Source organism: Lemur catta, chromosome 1 (genome assembly GCF_020740605.2).
Source record: "Lemur catta isolate mLemCat1 chromosome 1, mLemCat1.pri, whole genome shotgun sequence".
In the NCBI taxonomy this organism is placed as follows: Eukaryota; Metazoa; Chordata; class Mammalia; order Primates; family Lemuridae; genus Lemur; species Lemur catta.
In genome coordinates, this window is record NC_059128.1 from 33,352,383 (window position 1) to 33,374,787 (window position 22,405).

A 22,405-nucleotide genomic window follows, 5' to 3' on the forward strand; every position below is an offset into this window, starting at 1 on the left:
AAATCATTTCCATTTGTACCAGACTTAAATATGGGTGTGTCTCATTTGAGAATTTATAGCAATTCAAATATGACAAAGCATACTTTAAAGTCATAACTTATGAGGTCTAGAAAGAGGCCTGTAACCTCATTCTGTCCCTCTGCTCAGTTTCTGCCTGTTTCTAGAAGACCCTTAGGAGTGGTCGATCAGTTTTACCTTCCAGCATAGTTCCTCGTTCCTCGGGGGTGGAAAAGTAACAAAAGCAAGAAAGGCCTTTCATAATACTGACTCCAAGCCATAAATCACAGAGAGCTAGAGCTGGAGAAGCCTGAAAAAACAATTGAGATGTATTCAAAAAGAACAACTGCTGGGCATCTACCACGTGCCTTACACTGTTATGTGCTGAGGACACAAAAGGAGGTCAGGTGGAGAACCACTAATCTGGTGGGGAAATGGGCTTGCAAACAAGCAACGATTCAACAGATGCTTGAGAGAAAGACCATGGGACGAAGCGTGTAATTCAGGTTGGGGAATCCCACAAGGCCTTCGAAAGTGCTTAGGATTTCCCTAATGGAAGAAGTCAGTATGGGTAGGGCGTGGGGTCTAGGCGCGCAGTTGCAACAGACGTGTAATAGAGCATGATTAGATTGAGGGATAAGGAGTAGTCCCTTATGGTGGGAATGTGACCAGAGAGGTGGAGAAGTATGAGCCATTGGAAGTTTTTAAGCTGGGAAGGGACCTGATCAGATCCCTGTTTAGACAAAGCTCACCAGTGGCAGTGACGAATGTGAACTCGAGACCAGCCAGGACAAGATGGTGGCCACACAGACGACGTACAGTCCAGTCAGTTTTCAGGATGTCTTTGTTGATGCATCATCTCATTTTATCTTATAATGACCATGTGAAGGGAAGAGCTCGTTATTCTCGCTTTACAATCGAGGAGACAGGATTAGAAATGTACATTTATTTACCCAAGGTCCCTCTAGTAGTTTATTCCAAAACCTGACTTTGACCCAGTTTCCTAGTTCTGAGGCTGGGGCTTTTTCCAGATCTCCTCAGTGGAGTAACTGAATATTCTGGGCCTTCTGGTTGAGACAGTGATTGCTTTCTTTCTTCTGCAGAACATTCCGTCTGAGTTCATTGGTTCTGGAGAGAGGGAGGGGGAAACTTGTTATAGTATTTACTCTTTAGCATAGCCACAAAACCTCAAGAATGGCCCTCCAGAGCATACACAGATAATGTCCCAAAAGCATGAATTAATGGGTTCTTGGCAGGTTGCCGTAGATAAGTGAAGGGTTTTTATGCTGTCAATTGTGTTTTGGCTTTTTTGTTCCCTTACCCTAATTTTACTGGGCATTATCATGCTTATGCCTCATTTTGGACTTCAACAACTTCAATCTTCAACAGATATTTATTGAATTCTTTTATTTGCTGGACATGTTCTAGGCCTCCAGGGATATAAAAATGAACATGGCAAAAAAAAGTCTGATGTCATGGAGCACACATTGTAGTTGGGGGAGACAGGCACAAAATGACAGCCATCAACAACAGATGAATGTGTATCATAATTTTGGGTGCTATAAAGAAAAACTAAAGCAGCATGACGGGAAAGAATGGTGGTTCTATTTGAGGTAGGATGGTCAGGAAAGGACTCTGATGAGGTTTCGTTTGAGCTGAGACGGGATGTTTGGGAGAAGAGATTCAGGTTGAGTACCAAGGCCCTGAGGGGTAGTGGCTGCTGTGTCCAAAGAATGGCAAGGAGGCGAGTGCACCTGGAGTGCAGGGAGGCAGTGGTGGTGACAGCAGGCCACAGTGGTGGAGAGGAAACTGGGTCTGGATTGTGCAGGCTTTGTGGCCGTGTAAGGACTTTGGGTTTTAGTCCAAGCGTGATAGGAAGCCACTGGAAGTTGTGCGCAGAGGAGCGATTTATTCAGATTCGTGTTTTAAGAGGGTCTTTCTGGCTGCCCTGAGGAGGATGGACTGTGGGGAGCAAGGTGGGAGCAGGGAGTCCAGTGACAGCTACGGCACTGGTCCAGGGGAGACAGAATGGATCAGGGTGATGGTGGTGGTGAGACGAATGTATTGTGAAGGTAGAGTTGATGGAATTTGGATACAGAGGATGAGAGAAAATAAGTCAAGATGACTCAATTGTTTTGGGCCTGAACAACTGGGAGAATAAAAAGGGCATTTACTGAGATGGTGATATATTTTATCAAATGTACTGTGGACTATTATTTCTGTTTTCATTGTGGAGTTGGTTTGGAATAGTCTCAGGCAGACTTTTCATTTAAATATACCAAAAAGGAGATGTTTTAGTGTGGGTGATTCATGACATCTATTTGTTTTGAAGTGAAGTGTTAGATGTGCTGTGTACTTTATACTATTACTTTTGGATCATTCTCACATCTCCACTATGTGATGGAGATTAAGATATGGTAGAAACAAGATTGAAATATATATTTCATTTTTAGTTAGAAATGTTTTAAATTTGCTGATTAAAGCCCAAATATTTTTTCATGCTTACTGCTTGTCATTTTTGGAAAAAGAACTCTTAAAATTATACCATAAATTCATGTACATGGTTAAAATGTATGTCTACATTATACAAGGGTATGCAATGAAAAGTAAGTCTTCCCTTACCTCCAGTCCTATTCTAAGAAGTTACCACTCTCAACACTTCCCTGTGTATCCTTTAAGATAAATTCCATGCATGTATCAGCATTTGGACTGACATATTTTAAAGTCATAGTTTTAACCTAGCAACAGCACGTGTTTGGTTTTGGACTTAGTAGTAGGCTTTGTGACTTAGTAACCCTCAGGCATATACTTAAGTGTCTTGGAGTCTAGCTTCTGTCAATTAAGGGTCTTCCTCTCCAAGCCATCCCACACTGAAACACCCTGTTCTTCGTGTAACACCCCTGCTCAAAAGCCTCCATTGGTTCTCCTCCAGGTAGAGGTAGAAATCCAAACTCATCAAGTTGGCTTTTAAGAGCCATTGTAATCTGGCTGCAATCTTTTTCTACTCTTATCTCTTACCATGTCCCATCACAAGCCCTCTACCTGAACTAGGTTTGTCTGCTTCTGTTTGCTGATCTTGAACATTCCTCCCAGATTTGGAGTGGTTTCCATCAGGACCTGGGTTCAAGGCTATGCAGTCTTCCTGGAATACTCCAGCCTTTTGTAATCTCTCCCATCTCCAGATTTGTTAAAGGGCTGGTCACATGTACCATTTATTTATCATGGGCTTCTTTTATTATTATTTAACTTTTCTTGTATCTATGTATTAGTTGCTCAACTAGACAGTAAACTCTTAAGGGCAAGAACTAATTTGTGAATCACAGTCACAGGTCTTACATAACGCCCTAACTAATGCTTTTACATGTAGAGAAGTTCAGTTAGTAATTTTCAAAACGTGCACATTGACAATCATCTCCTAATGGAGTGGTCCTGGTGCTTAGGGATTATATTAATTAAAAATTGTCAAATGATGGCTGCCAACAAGGCCACCTTCTTAGTGGGTTACAAAGGTGTCCATTCCCAGGGATTGGTAACAGGACACTGCTCCTTTGGATAAAGAACTTTCTGATATGCCTGATCTCATGCTCTCCCGCTTTAAAAAAAAAAAAATTCTCAGCTTCTAGAGCCATTCTTGGTATACACAGGGGAGTGGCTCAAAAATATTTATTGATTAAAAAATTTAAAAATGTTTGACTTTACATGTAACTGAGTTCATAGACATTAGGATGGCATTGCATTTAGCTGTCAGAAACAAAATGTTTTCATTTGCCCCTAAATAATAAAGAATAGTTATTTAATTGGTATAGCAATCACTGCAGTTTTTTAAAATTTATTTTTAAAACATTTTGATAAATATGCAGAACATAAAATTTACCCTTTTAACCCTTTTTTTTTTTCCTGAGACAGAGTCTCACTCTGTTGTCCGGGCCAGAGTGAGTGCCATGGCATCAGCCTAGCTCACAGCAACCTCAAACTCCTGGGCTTAAGCCATCCTACTGCCTCAGCCTCTCGAGTAGCTGGGACTACAGGCATGCGCCACCATGCCCGGCTAATTTTTTCTACATATATTTTTCGTTGGCCAGATAATTTCTTTCTATTTTTAGTAGAGATGGGGTCTCGCTCTTGCTCAGGCTGGTCTCGAACTCCTGAGCTCCAGCGATCTGCCCGCCTCGGCCTCCCAGAGTGCTAGGATTACATGCGTGAGCCACCGCACCCGGCCCCTTTTAACCCTTTCTAAGTGTACAGTTAGTGGCACAAGTACATTCACATTGCTGTGCAGCCATCACCATCATCCTTCTCCAGAACTTTTTTCATCTTCTAAAACTCAAAACCTGTGTCCATTAAACACTAACTCCCCGATCCCTCTCCTCTTATCTGCTGCCGGACCCTGGGGTTGCCTCTGCCCCTTGCCTGCTGTGGATAGTGCTACTATGAACCTGGGTGTGCAAATATCTCTCTGAGACCCCGCTCTCACTTCTTTTGGATGTATACCTAGATGTGAAATTGTACTGGATCATATGGTAATGCTATTTTTAATTTTTTTTTTGAGGAACCCGTCCATGCAATTTTAATATTTCTGCCTGGTGTTTAACATCCCCAAAGGGAAAGGCAAAAATTTATTAACATCCTCTCCTTTGAGGCCAAAATGAAATTGAGAAGCATTTGAAAACATTGACTTTGGAGATACTTTGTCATCAGAGCTCTTGAATTTGTTCATATATTAATTTGCCTATTTTTAGACTGTACACTTTTAGAGGACAGGCAGGAGATGTTTAATTTGCTTTGTAGAGCATGTAGCCCAAACTCAGATGGGGAAGGGTATAAACATTAGGTGATGTTTTATTTCAGCCAAAAAATCTCCTTGAGCTGCATGACAAGAGTCTGGGTTGCTTCCAGCTCCTTTTCTCTTGCTGTTTGCCCTTGGGCAAAGAACTTCCTCTTTCTCTGACATTTTTTTTTTCCAGGGCTTTTTGTGTGTGTGATGGTGCCTTAACGTTTATTATTATCCTTAAAAATTTCCTTGCAGATTCTCCTGTAAAGCTTATGTGTTGCCTTGTCTTTGTAGCTTTGTCTGACAGCCCCTCTCCTCTACCAGGTCTGGGGTAGCACTGAGTGCTTCCGTTCTCACAGCATCTTTCTCATTCCTTTGTAACAGGATGGATCATCTGGTTTTGTAATTGTCAACCTGCCTTGTACACTCTTTGTCCAAGCTTCTTGCAATGGGGAACTGGGTCCTGCTCTTTTTTTAAAAAAAATATTCTCAGCTTCTAGAACCATTCTTGGTACACACAGGGGAGTGGCTCAACAATATTTATTGATTAAACAATTAAAAAATAAATGTTTGACTTTACATGTAACAGAGTTCATATACATTAAGTTGGATGTGAAGTATTGTATAATACTGAGTTTATTATAACAATAAGTCAACATTTATTGAGAAAATAATGTATGCTAAGCGCTATGCTAAGGGCTTTCATGTGCATTTGTTATTTATAAACAGGCTTGGAGAAATTCACTTACCAAAGGTTACCCACTGAGTATGGTTACAGCTGGACTTGAATCCACATGTGTTTATTCTAGAGCAGTTACCGGAATGACTGTGCCCACCCGGTTGGGTGGAGGTCAACATTATATGACTCTTAATTCTCAGAGTTTCTTTTGCTTTTTATCCTGTGTCTTTAATGGTCTGAAATTAGAGAGGTAATTCGTTGTACACCTTTATATGTTGCTTTATATTTGCAATGATTTAGCCTAATAGGCTTGAATTTCCTTATTATCTTTTAATAAATAATTAATGTTCTGACTCCTACTTCTGACATAGTTCTCTGGCATCTGAGGATGAAGATGCTGATTAGTACCGCACAATATACCCGCTGTACTAAGGCACCTGTACCAGAACTGCTTCAGGAAAGGTCTGAATTATCGTCAACTGCGATAGCCTTTGTCCAGACCTGAGATTTCCTGACTTCCCAGCAACATTTGACCATTCTCCTTTGAAACTGTGCCCTCTCTTCGTTTCTGTGACCCAGGCTCTCCTTTTTCTCCTCCTAGCTTGTTTCCCACTGTTTCTTTTCCGTCTTTTTTTTTTCTTTTTTTTCCTTCCCCTCTACCAGTTTTTAATTGTTGGGACTACCAATACTTCGGAGTCCTTATCTCTAGCCTGACGTCTGGATGAATCCCAGCAGTCCCTGGCTATCTTCATTTAGTTGTATCAAGATGTTTCAGACTCACCACGTCACAGCGGGACCTCTCAGCTTCCTGCTTCTGCCAAACCCGCTCTTCTGCCTTTTTTTCATAGCTAGGTTTGTGTTGTCACCATCCTCCAAAGTAAGAGCCTCAGCAACAGTTTTGGTCTTTTTTCTTTTCACACTTCCACATCCTCTTGGCTGCCAACTCCTGTTCGTTTTTCCTCTGAAATTTTCAAATCAGTTCCTTTCTTTTGATTTCCACTACCACTATTATCTTCTGTTTGGATGATTGGCCTTCAAGCTTTCGGTCTCTACCTTTCTAACCCACCCCACACCCTGACCTCTGACTTCATTTCAAAAACATGTGTCTCACTGTCATTTCACTGCTTTAAAACCCTCAGCAGTTCCCCATTGTCCCCAAATAAAGTGTAATGGGCATGCAGGGACTGTGGCAGTCTGTCCCCGCTCCGTTGCCAGCTTTGTCCCCTCTCCATTTACCCTGCGTTGGATGCTTGTGGCTTGCTAAGCTTCAGGTGCATTTTCATGCCTCCACGACTATGCTGCTATTTTTCCTACTCCTGGAATCTTACTCCCTTTCCTCAGCCTTGACCTCGTACACATGTATGCCTTAAGGCCCCACTCAGACATAACCGCTCTTCGTAGCTTTCCTGAAACCTTTCCTTCTTCCCTTGTTGCTTTTCACACTTGGTCATGCACAGTCTGACTGTCCTCCGATTTATGAGTTCCTTGAAGAGGAGACAGCGTCTGGTGCCCAACTCAGGGCCTGGCTCACATGTGGTGCTCAAGGAACACTGGTTGAGTTGGGTGATGGAGGGAGGTTTCAAGAATATTCAGCAGTGAACATAACCCAGAAATTACAGACCTACAGGTGATTATGAAGAGGGGTGGGGTTAAGGGAAGACACCGTTGATGGGGTGGAGGTAAGGAGTGATGAGGGGTGCTGTTGGCCTGCGTGGAGGCCGTCTTCCCACTTCTGTATCCTCCAGCTGCTTCCCATTTATCGGAGGGAAAAGTAATAGCTGATTTTAACTTGCATCATCAGATGTGTCTTGCTAGAAAAATTTAGCTATTCATCCAGAAAACAGTCACTCCCACCTCATTTTTCAGGGAATGTTTGAGGCTGACCCTCAGAATGCAGCTATGAAAGGCTCTTTGAGTGGGCATTTCACACCCGCACGTACAAGATTTGTCTTATAACAGTAAAAAGTTAAGAAAAACGTTTCAGAAGAAAAGTCTAAAAATTCCTATCTAGGGCTTTTTTTTTTTTTCTGGGTACATTTAACCTGTTTGTTTGTTTATTTGTCCTTAAGGCATGTCGAAATAGAAACTACCAGGTAAAATATGACAGTAGTTATTGGTTGGTTTGTTCTGCGCTCATTTCTGCTTTACCCAGACAGAAAGTGAGTGTCACCAATGGCTGGACTCGCCAGAATTCTGCTTGCTCAGGCCTTTGAATGTGTTTTGTTTCTTTCAACAAAACTCTCTGTCATGGACACACTCCCACCACAGTCCAGCCGCTCTCTTCTCTTGCCTCGTTCTGTGCCCAGTGATTGGCAGGAGCTGGTATTTAACTCCCAGAGTGGTGAGTGGAGCTATTAGGCCTTTATAAATGCGTGGTGGGGTCTGAGATGAACTGATAAGTGGATGGTGAGAGGCGCCCAGGATAAAGAATGGCAGATGGCAGAGTTAGGCCTTGTGAGCGGGCTGTGGGTTGCCAGACTAAGGAAGGCCCTGGAGTGATAAGCAGACAGCAGTCAGCAAACTTGATCCCGAGGTGACAGTGGGAGATAAACTAGTAGCAGCTTCTAGAAGCTCTGGAAGCCATGAATGCCAGTGATCATCATCTCATCTCAAGGATTACTGGGAGCCATAGCAAAGGTCACCACTAGGCTGAATACTAGTTAGTGGCTGGGCTGCGTGCTTTCTGAGTGAACAGTCCTTTTCGTTTTCAGAGATGGTTTACTTTGCAGTGCTTCAGCCATGCTCTGGTCTCTGTTTTTCCTCATTTAAAATCTAGGCTACTGCTTGGAGGGCCCTTAGATCAGGCTCTGGCTTTCTCTGCAAGGTGGGTGTGTGAATTCTGTATGTGTTTTCCGGAACTGTCAGGAAATCTTGATGCCCAGATGTTCAATTTAAAGTTGTGGGAGGAGGGTGCCTCACTGGGTAGAGTTATGAGAAGACTGAGGTGTTTGCCGGTGTAAGGAGTTGAGGTAGCATGGTAGAATCAAAGCCAACTGCTCTGGGAGAGGAAGTCAGTACCCGCTGTGAGGCAGAGACCTATCCCTGGGAGGACAGACCGGGTTGTTTGCATTTCAAAGCTGTGGGAAATCACTTTGCCCAGGAGACTGGAAAAATACTCCTCTGGTCCAGTCTAGCCAAGCTCTTCTCACTGTGGTCACGGTGAGCTCAGTGGGTATGTAGTAGTGCTGGTAACTCAGTACCGTGCCCTCGATGTAGCAACTCTGTTGGTAGCCTCGGTGTAGCTGCGCTCACTGCATCTGACCCAGAAAACGCTCAGAAAATGACTGCAGTGAAAAGCATCTTCAAGGTGAAGCTTTCAGTTCAGGTGGGGGAGGGGTGCAGAGTTGATCCCAAGGGTTCAATACTTCTGAATATGCTGGGAGTGAGCTTTGTTTATGCTCTGACCCGGAGGAAGTCACTTTACATCTCACTCTGTTTCTACCAGCAAAGAGTGCCTTCTGCTTGTTTTGCGTAAGCCTGTGCCTCCTCTGCAGAAGGGGCACAGAATGAATTGGGAGCTATAAAACTCCTAGCAGTCATAATTCTTTGCAAACAGCAGAGTCTAACGAGCAGTATATTTGGTTGGCAAGTGATCATTACAGTGTATACTTGGTTTCTCTGTCTGTAAAAGGGTGGGAATGCTTTCTCACTGGAATGTGAAGGGGGTCAAAATGAAATTGTGTATGCATTTTCCTTTTTCTAAAACCTGATGCTTAAAGCATCAAAACTCCTCAAATAGAGATGTTCCGTGGATAAAATCTACTCCAAGCATCTTGCAGGCATCATCTAATAACCTAGAAATAGTCCCGGAAGAGCATCTGTTTCAGCTCCCTTATTTTACCAATAAGGGAGATCCTCAGAGGGGGGTGATTTGCCTGAGGTTGCAAAGTTAGTTGCAGGACTCTTGGGTGGAACCCAGGTCTCCTGCTCCCTGGCCTAGACCTTCCTCCCTCCCTGTCTCTCCCCCTCCTCTTCCTTCCTTGTCTCCTACACCTTTTTTAAAAATCAGTTTTTAGAAATTACAAAATGAACATGTTATTTTTACCCATGGTAAAAATAATTCAAACAGTACAGAAAATTATAAATGGCACTCCTAGACTCATTACTGGACGTAACAACTATTAACAATTTTTTGTATATCCCTCTAGAGATTTTCTAGGCACACATAGGCATATACACATAGTTATAGATATCTGAGTGTTTGTATGGGTATATATATATATGTTGTTATTTATTTTTCATAGTACTCTGTGACTTGCCTTTAATGATGAAACACCCTGGACATCTTTCTGTCTCAGGACATAAAGACTGACCTCTTCCATTCTTAACAGCTACACAGTATTTTATGCTCCTTCTATTTCTTCATGATGAGTTTCAGAGTTATAAGAAGCACCGTGGAATTTGAGCCCTGATTTCATGATTTTGAAGTAAGAATTTCTATTTTACACGAGCATCTAGGAAGGGGAATGACTTCTGACAAGGTCACATGGCCCAGATGGTTTTGGAAATCTGAGACTCTGCTGCTATTTGCTGCTGCTACTTACTTATGGGCCCCTGTCATATGCCAGGTGCCATGACAAGGGCTTTAAATGCCTTCAGTCATTTAATTCCCCCAACAGTCCTTCCAGTAAGATATTATAATTATCATTTTACTGACGAGGAGGCTGAGGCTGATCAAGCCAAGTTTGCTTGAGTTCACGTGGTCAATTAAGTGCCCAGCTTTAGATTGGAACCTAAATCTGCTTGACCCCAAAGCCTGTGCTCTTTCTCACTGTCTGAAATCTAGGACACTAGGAAAGATAGTTATGGTGGGTTTGAAGTGTTTTTCACAGCTTTCAAGTTTGGTTGGTTTACACCTAGCTAAAGTCCACTATGCACACAGCTATGACAAGGAGGACCAAGTAGCAGTGGACGCATGATACAGGGACGTGGAGCAAGAATCAGCTGCTCTTTAGGATACGTGACTGTCTGACATATGTTAGGCTGCGTGGAAAACACAGAGGTGATTGATTAAGGCACAGTTCTCTCTTTTGAGGGGCTGTGGTTTTGCCATGGGGACAGACACACGTGAGACTGAGTGTGATGCAAAGTGGAGCCAGGCAAGTGCCATCGTGGGGCTGCAGAATGCTCCAGAGTCTATGGGAAGCCAGATTGGTTTAGAGCAGGGACCCAGGTCTTGGGGACCATCAAAACTTTTGAACAAGGGAGTGGTGTGCTATCAGCTGTGTTGTAAGACACCCTCCAGGAATATAAGGAAGGGCTCAAGAACATCTCTAAGCCAGGGCAGTGGAGATAGAAGGGAGGCGGTAAATCCAAAAGCCTAGGAGAGGTCAAAGTATCTGGACTTTCTGTGTGAGGTAGGAATCATTGTCAATCTTTTTGGACCCCATTACAGAGAGAATCAAAGGCAGTAGAATTCATCAGTGTCCCATGTTAAGTATTATGTTTTTTGCTGTCAGATATATTTGAAAGGATTTTGGAATTATACTTAATTTTGATTTTATAGTCTTAAGTTTGTACTTTGAAGACAGCCAATATTTTTCAAGTCTTAAAGTATTTTTGCAGATCCTTAAAAAACTCATAGGTACGTTAGTGTCCACTGGCGCTGAAGTGAGGGGTGAGGGCTGCTCAGTGTGACTAGAGTTTTCCAGCTCAGGTATCTGGGAGGTTGCTGTTGCTAATTTACTGAGATTTAAGTCTTAAAACAAAGAGCAGCTCTGAGGGTGGGGAGGAGGTTCAAAGAAAGAATTCAGTGTTGACCCTGTTAAGTGGGAAGTAGCAAGTCTGGAGCCCAGGAGGGGCCAAGCTGGAGGTGTCGCTTTGATGGCTTTCAGTCAGCACAGAAAGGGGAAAGGGTCACATGAAAGAAGAGAGCAGAAGCCTTCACTTTGGATAATGCTACAGTTAAGGGGCGGGCGGAAGTAGAGGACCTAGTCCATGTGATTGCGACGTAACAGCATGCTAAGGGGTGGAGAACCAGGAGAATCCAAAGCCGTGGAGACGCAGCTTGGAGAAATGGATGGTTAATCTCAGGTCTAATGTGGGAGAGGGATCACATCAGAGAGGAATGAGAGGAGGCTGTTAGCTTTGTAAGAGGCTCAAGTGGCCCTCAAGGATGCAGTTTCGGCTGGGCGCAGTGGCTCACACCTATAATCCTAGCACTCTGGGTGGCCGAGGTGGGTGGATCCTTTGAGCTCAGGAGTTCCAGACCAGCCTGAGCAAGAGCAAGACCCTGTCTCTACTAAAAATAGAAAGAAATTAACTGGACAACTAAAAATATATATATATATAAAATTAGCCAGGCATGGTGGCAAGGGCCTATAGTTCCAGCTACTTGGGAGGCTGAGGCAGGAGGATCGCTTGAGCCCAGGTGTTTGAGGTTGCTGTGAGCTAGGCTGATGCCACGGCACTCTAGCCTGGGCAACGGAGTGAGACTGTCTCAAAAAAAAAAAAGGATGCAGTTTCCATGGAGGGACAGAACTCGGCAGTCAGGAATTAGAGTGAAGCCATGGCAAGAAGGAGAAGGCAGTGAATGCAAACTGCTTTTCAGAGGACTTGGAGGAGAAAGGATGGTTTGAGAGAAGTTGGGAAGTTTTGTGTGGTGGACAACAAGATTTTAGGCTAAGAGGGTGAGGAGCCCTTGGCAAGGAAGTGGGGTTGATAAGGCAGCTAGGGATGGACAAAGAAAGGGTTGATGGATGCCAGAAAGCATCAGGAGGTGGGGTGGCCGGTCAGCACTGCCATGCCCATGCCCCGCTGCAGATGGGCAATGTGATTTCAAGAATGGTTTCTGACTCACAACTAATGGACGCGGTGAACATTGTAGAGGGGAAGGGCATGCCTCTAATCCTCACTTGGGTGAGGCAAAGACATAAAATGTAACCAAAATATTTGTACCCTCATAATATCCTGAAAAAAAAAAAGAGATAAAAGTATTCAAAATGTCAAAAAAAGAAAAAAAAAGAATGGTTTCTGAGCTGCTGCCATGTACAAGGGACCCTGCTAGGTGGCACGTGAGGTTATGAGTTGACTGTATGCTCTCAGGGCAGGGACTTTTTGTTCACTGCTTGTTTTTTTGGATCTCCTGGTGCCTGGCACAGAGGACATATTTGTCAACAGACTAACGGACTTACTGCACTTGTCCTACAACATCCTGAAGCAGGCTTCATTCTTTTTCTTTTTTAGTGTTCTACTGTGGGACATATGATATATGAAAAAATATATAGGTGGCACACATGTAAGTTTCGGAGCATAGTTATGTGCAGACCAGCCTGGCAGTCACACTTTTGCACCTAACTGGGTGCTTGTCCCCTTTCGTCAGGGCCCTGCTTGCTCAGGTCCTGTTTCTCTTGAAAATGTGGACAAGTGAGTTTTTACTGGGACTCCTGTGCCTCTCAGCGCCCAATTCTGGGGCACCTGGATGGTCCATAGAAGCAGGGAAAGAATATATGATGATCCTTTAGGGGAAACAAAGGGGCTCATTCAATGAGTTGGTGAAAGATGAGTCTCCTGGTTGATGGTGATAAGAGAGGATCTTGTTTCCTGAAAGCTCTCTGGGTGTGAATGCACTTTCTTTGCGGGGTTCATGTCACTGGGGGATTTCCTCTTGCCCAGTGAACAGGAGGACTCTTTGCTAAGAAGTCCAGCTGCCATTCCACACCTATTTTTGGGAAGGTCAGAAGCTCAAGGATCATCAAGGCCTATCTGCTGCAGTTCTTTTAGATTCTAGGAGTATGAAGTGGGAAGTAGCTGACTTTTTAAAGATTTAGGCAATTTTACATTTTCTCATTGAGATGATGTAAAAGACTTGAACTTTTTACTCCTGGTCTTTTCAGGGACACTTAAATTTTTTTTTCTTTTTTTTCCCCTTTCCAATTACAAATGTAATACAAAGTTTTATTAATATAAAATATTGAAAAAGTACAGGCCATAGAAAATGAAATTTCCTCATTATCCACCTTCCTTATCCCCTAGATAATCATTGACTACAATTTGATGCATATTCCTCCAACTTTTTAATATATATACTAATAAAATATGGTTGCTATTTATTTTTAGAGGAAATATTTTATATTTTATATACTAATTAACAACTTATATTGTTTTACTCATCAATACATAAAGGTCATCTTTTCACAGATACATACCTATAGATTTACCTCATTCAAGATCCTTCTATTGTATTCCGTGGTATGGAAGAACTATACTTTATTTAAGCAGTTTTAAAATGATGCCTGATGAGGTTGTTTCTGGGTTTCTGTTTTCTTTTGTTTGTGCTGTAACCGATAATATGGAGCTACTTATAAACTGCTAGGGGTGGGTGGTCTGCTCCAAGCTAAAGGGGGCTGGTAAAATGAGGCCAGGTTTGCCCCATTCTCTCCTGACATTCTCTCCGAACACAGAGAATAAGGAAAGAACTTTCTCATAGCCCAGGGGAGTCACCTGCCCCTTCTCCCAGGCAGTGTCCAGGCACTAAACCTTTGTTATGATGCATCCGTAGACCAATCGACATTGCCATTTTGTTCAGCTTTTCCCATCCTCTCGCCTTTCCTTCCTCCCTTCCTCCCTTCCTTCCTTTTCTCTCACTAACTCGGTGTCCAGGTTCAGCTTCCCCTCCATCCCCTCTCTCTTATTCCAGTCCCCCACGGGTGTCCGGGCTCTGCTCACCTTCCCTTGCCCCAGTGGGGCTTCCCACCACACCTGACTTTGATCTCATTTTTACCTGCTCGAATTTCCACCTTCTCTAGATGATACCCTTGTTAGTACCTGCTGGCTTCCCCTGTAGCCTCCTCTGCAAAATACATTAAATCTACTGCTTCCCCAAGTCACTTGCCCTACCCTTTAAAGGATTGAAACAAAAATCAAGCTTCACACAGCTGCCCAGCAGCTTTGCCCAATGTCACCTAGCACTCATGCTCACCCTCTGTTTCCTCTACAGTGAATAGTAAATTTCCATTCCTTGCGAAGCGACTTCGTTTTTAGTAGAAACTCCTGTTGTGTGGTGTGGCAGAGAGAGTACATGCTTTGGCTACGGTCTGACCTGGCATCGAATCCAGGTTCCGACACTTGCTAGCTGTGTGGCCTCAGCAGGTAATTTAATCGTTTTGATCTTCATTTTCCTCCTCAGTAAAGTAGGGAATAATAATACCCACTTTCCAGATGAGATTACGCTATGATGTGGATAGCAATGTGTGTCAGATGCCTGGCACATGGGTAGGTGAGCAAAAATGCTAGCTACTGTTGTCATTAGAGCTTGGTTTCTCTTTAGCAAATTTGTTAATTTTTAGCTGATTTCATTATGTATTATAAGGGATCAAAGAATTAAAGCATGCAAGGTCCTGTTAGAAATGAATTCTATAATGATGTAAAATTTTGAACACAAATAGTTTTGCCAACTAACATTTCCCCTATTTCTGGCAATAGTAAATAATAAAATAAAAATTTAGAACAAGAATTTAGATATCTCCTTGAAGCTCTTTGTACTAGAAGTAATTTATATATTCCAGAGAATAGCTGTTCCTATTCACCCCAAATTGTTCCCAGAATTAGGGTTTGTTTTTTTTTCTCTCCGAGGTCCAACAATTGTCTTGGAGGATGCTCTTTGTGGCTTGATTATTGCCACAAATATGCACCAACGGGTTTATAAGCAAAGACTTTAACAGTTCATTTGAGAGTTTGTCATAGATTAATATGGCAAAGGTTTTCTGGTACCCTAACTGTCAAATTTTTGTACCCTGGTTGCTTGCAGAAGGTATGCTGCATTTTGGGTTTCATACTCGGCATTCTGGAGTTACTTGGTTTGGAGTCCAGTCTTCATTGACTGGTTTCTGATGCTAATTCCTCAAGGGGTTTCAGCAGACCATGTGGACAAAGTGATAAGGAAATTAGAGCATGGACTCAAATTTTCTTTGAGTCCCAAAGGAAAACTAAGAACTTTGTTCCCTGCCCACAGAGGTAGTGAACTTGTCCAGGGTCTCACAGCATATCATGAACAGCTACAGCTTGCATTTTATCTCTCGTGCCATCAGTCCTTGAGGCTGAGTTATCCTCCTCTCATGCCAACCAGAAAACAAATTCTTGAGGACTCCTGCCTTTCAAACAGAGCTCATCTTCTTTGAGGTGTTTTGACCAACATAAACCTTGGGAATCTTTCATTGCCCTGTGGAGGGTGTGTTCTGCCTGGGCGGTGTTATTAAACTCAAGGCATTTGATTTGCAAAGTTTGCTCCTGTGAATCATTTGGGGGCCGGTTGAGAGCTGTGATCTCTTCCTTTTCAAATGGAAGAAGGCTTGGTGAGTAAGAGAAATGACCTGCCCAGAGCATCCTAAAGTTACTAGCAGGACTGAATTTTCCCTTCAAAACCTTGAAGTCTTGCTTCCTTGGTGAATTTGGCTAAGCCCCTTGAGGGCGTCATGCTGTTGGCTTAGGCAGGTCAGCAGTGCTGAGAGAGCTGGATGCTCTTGGGTACGGGAAAGAACTTGGTGGTGGGCTTCTCCCTCCCTCCAGCCGGATGTTCCCTGTCAGGTGGCAGCTGTGAAGAGCCCTGGTGAGGGAGGTTCTGGAAGGGCTCCTGGCCCGACCCTGTAACGTGAGCGTCAGGAAGCTGGTTTCTCAGGAGTCGAGCTGCCCGGTAACCAGCAGCCGTCCTGTCTGCTCCTGAAGCGAGATGCCTGGCGACACAGCCTTCTGGGCTTCACTGTGCTTTGTCCACTTAAGCCAGCGGGAGCTCCAGACCCCAGCGTTAGCGCATTGCTTGCTTTGCTGGAACCTCCATTTTTTCTTCACCTCTTTTCCTCCCATTTCTTCCCTCCCCTGAACCAGGCAAGGAGGCCCGAGGCCAGCTGGGCTGTGTATGTCCTCGCCATCTGCCAGGCCTCACTCCTCGGGCTGCAGCCTGGGCTTCAGCCAGTGCTTCCGCAGCTCTGCCCTGCGTTCCGGCCCTGCAAGCTTCTCAGTGGCACTGAGTGGGTGTCCTACCAGGGTGCTGGTGTGGTGCCCCATGGGAAGGGATGGGGCTGGAGTGAGTCCCCACTGAGGCCTCCCAGGGGGAGAAGGAGCAGAACGTGGCTCCTTCCCTGCTGGTGCTCTGAGGCCTCTGGCTCCAGACCCCTAGTTTCCTTCTTTGTCATGTATTTGTTTTTCATGTGTTTCGTGGTCCCAGTGGCTACATAAGGAATTATGTGAAAAATCCACATCTGGAGGGCATTTACTAAGAAGGTCCATGTTTGTCTTCATTCAATTATGTTGTGTTAGAACACAAGGAACGATGATGTTTGGTATCTTGTGTTGGAAATATTTTATCAATAGAGTCTCTCCTTTTCTATCTCCCTAAACCATAAAGAATAACTTGTTAGAGTGTCATTTTCATATTTCATAAAGGGCAGTGTTGAGTGAATTCTCCTGTGGGGATGGGCCAGGGTCTCCATGTTGGTGCCCTCTGGTGATCTGCCCTGTGGTGAGACGAATAGTTCGTGCTAGACGTTCTTCTCGGAGACACCTTGCTGACTACCTGTCTCTCTGTCTTTCTCTCTCCTCCCCTTCTCTTCTTGGCTTTCCAAGCTTTTGCTGCCTTTTTGTTTTATCGCTCACTCCCGAAAGGGTTTGGCTGGTTGGGAAGCCCTCTGCCTGGCGAGTGGAGCATCGCACCGCCCTTCTCTCCCAGGGAGCCAACTGGTTCCAGGCGTCCCTGCTGTCATTTGACCACGGAGTGGTTGTGAAAGGCGCTGGCTTTCTGGCGAGTTGCCGCAAACTAAGGGCAAGGGCCCCAAGGATGATCTCATTCAGGCGCCACTTCCTGAAAGGGGTGACGATGGAGCCAGGCCCATCTCAGCCAGCCTCTCTGTGCACAGAGAGCTCATCTGTAGGAGAGTTTCTGGGCTGAGGCAGCACCACTATTTTGTTCACCAGGAAATAATACCAAGTTTCTCAGTTTTCCCCTTAATGAAGGGCGAGGCCTTGGCCTGGAGCAGGGGTTGAGCCTCCCAGCATCCTGGAGGATGGGCCGCGTGTAACTCGAGGAGGTTTCCTCTCGCCCTGGCCCAGCTTCTGGAAATTCTACAAGACCAGCTGAGGCATAACTAATTTAGGGAGCCCAGAATGGGACCCTGTGGTGGAAAGAGAACCGTCTCCAATCAGGGGTCTGGAAAGCTGTTGAATGCTTTTGCCCCACGAGGTAAGTATTAGGTTTTACTAAGTTCCCACTGTGTGTGAGATCCTAGGCCAGTAGACACAAGAAACATTCCCATGCTCTTCCGGGCCTGGCACACAGCATCGGAGGCTTCAGTCCTCCCTCTCTCTGGCTGTTTTTGTCTCGCCTATAGACAAGGTTGGGTTTCTCCCGTGGAATAAAACTGTCCCTTGGCCCTGCAGCCCCATCCTCGAACCCTCAAAGCTCCATACCCTCTCTTGTCAACAGTTTGAAGGAACGGGCTATACTCATTCCTTCATGCTCATTTGTTCCGCTCCCTGATGCCATCGGCTCCTGTCCCCGTGACTCTCCTGACACTGCTCTCACTGCAGTTGCCAGTTGTGAATAACAAAAGAATCACTAAAGCTCTCTGGGGTGCTGGACACTGTGGTTTGCTCCCTGCTTCTGGAATTTTCTCCCCCAAAGCTTGCGGATGTGATTGTCTCCTGACTTGCTGTGTTCTTTGATGGCTTTCTGGGCATACCCCAAGGAAAGCGATCCCCAGGGTTCATCCTTAGCTCCCATTCTGGGCACCCTGTACCCTCTTTGGGGATAATCTTGCCAACTTTTGGTGTTTCTGCTGCCACCTGTTTACTGGAATGACTCTAAATATCTCCAGCCTCCAGCCATTTTCACAGGTTTCAAGACTTGGGGACCCCACGTCAGGCTAAGCATTTTCACCCAGACCTGCCACAGAATGTCTAAGACTCCTGTTGCCGGCCTTGCATGTACTCTTTCCCCATTCTTTCCTGTCTCACTCTCATTTGTCCCATAGGTATCCATTTAAAGGCCCCTTCCTCAGGGCCACCCCTAGGCTAGGAGACGCCTCCCTGATAACATTTATCTGGTACCTGCACTTCTCTGCAGCAGTCTGCAACTGTAAATTAAAAATTAATTGCAGGCTGGGAGTGGTGGCTCACGCCTGTAATCCTAGCCCTCTGGGAGGCCGAGGCGGGTGGATCGCTCGAGGTCAGGAGTTCGAGACCAGCCTCAGCAAGACCTCGTCTCTACTAAAAATAGAAATAAAAATTATTTGGACAACTGAAAATACACATAGAAAAAATTAGCCGGGCATGGTGGTGCATGCCTGTAGTCCCAGCTACTCGGGAGGCTGAGGCAGTAGGATCCCTTAAGCCCAGGAGTTTGAGGTTGCTGTGAGCTAGGCTGATGCCATGGCACTCACTCTAGCCCGGGCAACAAAGTGAGACTCTGTCTCAAAAAAAAAAAAAAGAAAGAAAAAGAAAAAAATTAATTACATATACTCATTCCATGATTGTTTGTCTTCCCTGCTGGACTGAGAGCACCCCAAGAGCAGGGAGCCTGTCCATTTTGTTTCATTGTTGTGTCCCTGACCCCTAACACTATGGCTAGCACAGAGTAAGATCTGGATACGTATTTTTGACCCATTGAACTCATCATTCCTCTCTCTGAACTTTTTCCTTTTCTTTTTTTTTTTTTTTGAGGCAGAATCTCACTCTGTTGCCTGGGCTAAAGTGCTGTGGCATCAGCCTAGCTCACAGCAACCTCAAACTCCTGGGCTCAAGCGATCCTCCTGCCTCAACCTCTCAAGTAGCTGGGAATACAGGCATGCGCCACCGTGCCCAGCTAATTTATGTGTGTGTGTGTGTGTGTGTGTGTGTGTGTGTGTGTGTGTGTGTTTGTGTGTGTGTATGTTTTGGTTTTTTTAGTTGTCCAGCTAATTTCTTTCTTTCTTTTTTTTTTTTTTTTGAGACAGAGTCTCGCTGTGCTGCCTGGGCTAGAGTGAGTGCCGTGGCATCAGCCTAGCTCACAGCAACCTCAAACTCCTGGGCTTAAGCGATCCTCCTGCCTCAGCCTCCTGAGTAGCTGGGATGACAGGCATGCGCCACCATGCCCGGCTGATTTTTTCTATATATATATTTTAGTTGGCCAGATAATTTCTTTCTATTTTTAGTAGAGACGGGGTCTCGCTCTTGCTCAGGCTGGTCTCGAACTCCTGACCTCGAGCGATCCACCCGCCTTGGCCTCCCAGAGGGCTAGGATTACAGGCGTGAGCCACCGCGCCCGGCCTAATTTCTTTCTATTTCTTTAGTAGAGACGGGGTCTCGCTCTTGCTCAGGTTGGTCTCGAACTCCTGAGCTCAAACGATCCTCCCGCCTCGGCCTCCCAGAGAGCTAGGATTTCAGGCGTGAGCCACCGTGCCCAGCCCTTCCTTTTCTTGTAATCGCCATCCTGGTTGATAGAACCATCATCCACTTGGTCACCCAAGGTGGAGTAGTCATTCTTGGCTCTTCCGTTCCTCTCACTTGCTATTTCCACTCACCTACCGGTATCCTAAATAGCTTTGTAACCTGATCTCTCCTCACCATCCTGGCTACTAAAGCCCTGGTTCATGCCCACATCATCTCCTGTCTCAATTACTGCAGTGACATCCTAATCATTTCCCTTGCATGTCATCTTTAAATCGATCCCTCCACACACCTGCCAGAGGGATCTTTCTAGAAGGCAAACCTGGCCACGCCATTCCATTTAGGCCTCTTCGTTGACTCCCCCTCACTCAAGTTCCTCAGCACGGCATTTGCGCCCTGGCCCCTGCCTCACCCCAGCCTCACCTCTCATCCCTCACTGAGCTGCTGTCAGTTTCCCATCAGCTCTGGGCTGCTGCTGCCTTCCCTGCCTGTGCTGTGCTTTCCTCCGACTCGGAATGCCCTTGCCTGCCGTGCCTGCCGCCTCTTCTCTGTCGCCCCAAGTGTGCCTGGCTAACTTCTGTTCCTCCTCGAAGGCTCAGCTCTGATCCCCAGCCGCCCACCCGCACAGAAAGCCTTCTGTGCTGTCTGCTGTGCACCCATAGAACTCTGTTTCTCTATTCTTGTTCTCACCATGTCATGTTGGAGTCTCGCCTGTGTTTACAACCGTCTCAAATACTCCAAGCTACTAGGGGTAGGGACCAGTTTTTTTTTGTTGTTGTTTTGTTTTAAAGCATCAGGGGGTCTTCTGGTGAGGACTAGAAAACCTGCTAGACAAATTCTAAAAGAGCCGTCACACTAGGGACCAGGTTTTAATCATCTTCGTAACCCCCATGCCTAGCACAGGGCTTGACACGTAGCATGCCTTTGAAGGGAGAGAATGAGTGAGTCCAAACAGTGGCATGGAGGGGGAAACTCACACTAATACTGCTCCTGACATTAACAGGTGTTGTGCTCTTTCTAGGTGCCAGGCATTTTTCTAGGTATTTTGCATATATGAAGTCTTTAATATTTACATCAACTCCATAAAGTAGGTAATGTCAGTATTCTCATTTTATAGATGAAGAAACCAAGGCAGGGAGAGTTTATTTTGTCCAAGATTACATAGCTAATAAGTGGCAGAGCTGGGATTTGAACCCAGGCAGTCTGCCTGTACCCCTGGCTCTTAATCTTTGTACTGCCTTTCCACTAGCAGAGATAACATACATGAACTTTTAAAAAATATGTATCTAACTTTTTTTTTGGTTTGTGTTTCTCAGTGGGTCTGATAGGATTCTGTAGTCTCAGAAATTGAAAAGAGTCCAAAAGTGCCCAACAGGGTAAGCAGTGGGGGTCTCTGGACATTTCTATGGGATGTGGGTTGTTACCTGGGAGGTTGTGTCAGGTTCAAAAGAATGTGACGTGTAGATGGATGGAAAGAAAAACTGGATTGGGGCCAGCTTAGTCCTGGGTTTAATACTTTTATCTCTAAATGTCTCAAAGACCACATGTAATGATCCGGTCCTTCGACTGTGACTGTGTGGAATGACAATGGGAGCACATCAGACTCTGGTCATAGTTGGTACCTCATAAGAACAGAGTTGGACAGAAGGAAAAGGAGAGGGAAGGGAGAGCAGGAGGAATTATGGAATCACTGGGAAAGGAAGCCGGGAAGAAGAAGGGAGGGCTGGGGTCCCCATGAAATCACCTCATTTGCTGAACAGTTTTCACACTGACAATTAACCTAACGAATGGGAAGAGAATGTGAAGTGCTGGGCTTCTCCTTATTTGGCTTCCCCCAAGAACCGGCATCTTCACTTGCTGGGGGAAGGAGGACTCATGCCTTAGCCGGGGCCATGATGACAGCACAGGTCCAGGCTCTAAAAGAAGCCAGGGTTTGTGAGGGGGTCCTGGGGAGGGCCCTGAAACTTGAGGATATTGCCCATGTGTCTGTATGGATGGGACAGGGAGGAAGAAAGGTACTGTAAGAAAAAGTGGGCTGTTCTCAAAATAAATCTGAAGTTGAATCTCCTACAATAGTTTTAAGATCCTGCTGGCAAGTTCCCAGGTGGGAGTCTAAAGAAGCCCCCCACATGTATGTGTGGACAGGGTCTGCGAGGCCCTTCTCCTCCCACTGCTGTGGAAGTCACTCATCCGCCCACCTGACGTCCCCTGTCCTGCATCCCGGTGGGGCTGAGCTCACTGCTCACGCAAGCAGTCAAATGCGGCCCCCACGCTTAGTAGGTGAATCCTTCTCCTTCCCCTCTTTTTTTTTTTTGAGACAGAGTCTCACTCTGTTGCCCGGGCTAGAGTGCTGTGGGTGTCAGCCTAGCTCACAGCAACCTCAAACTGGGCTCAAGCAATCCTTCTGCCTCAGCCTCCCAAGTAGCTGGGACTACAAGCATGCGCCACCATGCCAGGCTAATTTTTTCTATATATATTTTTAGTTGTCCGGCTAATTTCTTTCTATTTTTTTAGTAGAGATGGGGTCTCGCTCTTGCTCAGGCTGGTATCGAACTCCTGACCTCGAGCGATCCTCCCGCCTCGGCCTCCCAGAGTGCTAGGAT

The 22,405-nt window shown here is 45.2% G+C and overlaps 1 non-coding gene across 1 annotated transcript; it reads right to left on the reverse strand.

The window, feature by feature from the left end:
• Window positions 1-20,598: 20,598 nt before the first annotated feature.
• Window positions 20,599-20,660, reverse strand: LOC123631265. The gene has a single exon (XR_006733108.1). It is a non-coding gene; the product is annotated as a U7 small nuclear RNA (small nuclear RNA).
• Between the last annotated feature and the right edge of the window lie 1,745 nt (window positions 20,661-22,405).